Source organism: Cyprinodon variegatus, unplaced genomic scaffold (genome assembly GCF_000732505.1).
Source record: "Cyprinodon variegatus isolate N-32 unplaced genomic scaffold, C_variegatus-1.0 Scaffold52, whole genome shotgun sequence".
Lineage (NCBI taxonomy): Eukaryota > Metazoa > Chordata > Actinopteri > Cyprinodontiformes > Cyprinodontidae > Cyprinodon > Cyprinodon variegatus.
Genome location: NW_015150505.1, coordinates 1,675,874 through 1,677,892, shown reverse-complemented (window position 1 = coordinate 1,677,892; position 2,019 = coordinate 1,675,874). Strand labels below are relative to the sequence as shown.

At 32.2% G+C, this 2,019-nt stretch overlaps 1 protein-coding gene across 2 annotated transcripts in view; it reads right to left on the bottom strand.

Annotated features, from left to right (window-relative positions):
* Positions 1-2,019, bottom strand: part of LOC107082388 (probable carboxypeptidase X1) — a 35,724-nt gene that overhangs the window by 6,031 nt on the left and 27,674 nt on the right. The window lies entirely within an intron of this gene.

The following is a 2,019-nucleotide window of genomic DNA, read 5'->3' as shown; positions in this document are numbered from 1 at the left end:
TCACTAAAGATAGAAGTATCCTCCAGATCCACACACATGCTTTGCAGACACTAGGGACTGAGATTTATGAGTATCCAGCACATCCTCTGCAATCCTTCTATAAGCTGTTTCCATCTGCTAGAAGACGGATGTTTCCACTGGCAAAAACAAAGCTGTTTTAAATCTCAACAACAAAGGATACCTTAAATAGACACACATTGTTGTTTATGTTTTTTTTATTATTTTATGATTAAACTTATTTTATGATTTAACTTTCTGAAGATATCAATCTACTTATATCTATATTTGTTTTTGTTTTTTGCTCGATTTCAGAGACATATCTCCATCCTGTGATCTAGCTTGTATAAAAATAGCGGTTTTCTTTTTTCTTCGACATTTCAGAGCTTTCAGTTCATCCAGTTATTAATGTTTCATCTTAATTTGCGATTAAAACTCCTTCCTCCATACATCTGACCCACATATCAGATTCACTGCTGTGCCAATATTATTTTCAGACATTAAGAAAGCTTCAGGTTTTGATGTGGAGGTGATATGAATCAAGATTTAACAAATTTTTTATTTGATCCAACTTTAATTTTGTTTTGTTTGTTGTCTCCCATGAAAATCAAATGGGAGTCTATTGGTTAAATGGTACCAGAAATACGCAATTTAAAGTTCTCTAGTTCAGTTCAAATGCCGATTTATAATCTCCTCCTTTGCTTGTTTCCTATTGATGCTACATATTAGGTCTAGAGGAACTGGAAAGCTGTAACAAAGAGACTTTTAACTTTTTCAGCAATGTATGCTCCTTAGATTAGATATATTTGCAGCATATCTTAATGTTAGAGATTGACTTTAATTCCTACATAGATAATATTTGTGCTTCTTATTCTCCTTTTTTTAGTTTTAATAAACTCTATAACCTGGAAAGCCTTGTTGATCAATGATGTGCAGCATTGTGGTGTTTGGGAACTCACAAATACAGCAAAGGTTCTGCTTGCATAAAAGGTTACATATTCTGTGCACTGTGAAGCAATAGTACTAGATTTATCGATAGGTGTCTCACTAAGTAATCAAATGTTTATCCTATAAAAGAAATTCATTTGAATTGGTGTTAATTTCCCAAACAAAGTTATATATTAATTAATTTCTATTTTGCAATTTTTTTTGTCATGGATACTGTATATCTGTTAATATTTAGGTGTTCATCTATTTTTATTGAATATTTTCCATTGCAGTTTTTTTATATTGCATATTTTTTTCTGTAACTTTATTCAATTTCTTTGTTTTTTTAGATTTTCCTTGATAAGGTTTATTCTACTTTAGTTTTTTGGTTCAGTTTTTTTTTTTTTTTTATATTAATACATGGTTATGGAAATCTCTGTGTTTACACCTTGAAGCTTTCTCTCTCTTCTTGTTTCTTTTCTTGGGAAGAGATCCGTGGAGATAAACTCTTCAAATAGCACTTTATAACGTATATGTATTAAATAACCATGAGACATGACAACAGATTTAGACAGAAATTATAATCTTACTCAGTTGGGAGACGTTTCTTAGAGGATGCGCTTACCAACTGTGCTCACATCTCGTGAAGTGGCCCAGATTCACAGTTAAGGAAAAATCTTATACATCTCCAGTCTTTTCACATCATCACATCATTACCTCATACATATTTATAAATTAGTAAACATCCATGTGTTCTTAGATCAAGGACACTGCTCTAATAACATTCCCAAATCTTTGCCACATGCATAATAACGACAGGGCTGCTAACTTTTCACCAAACCTTGGAGTGAGATTTTGAAATAGTTTGGATATGCCACCCTTGTCAGGGTTAGATTGAAAGGCTATGAGGAAAAGTGCAGCTATCAGTGCAATGAAATCCAGTGCAAACTAGTCTGAGTATGAATATTTGGTAATAGGCTGAGGATTAAAAAAATCTTAACTCATTATCTTATTAGTTTTTCTTACAATTGACAAAACAGCTAAACAATTCAGACCTTCTAGGAGGCTGTAGATGGCTGCAACAAAGATTATTTT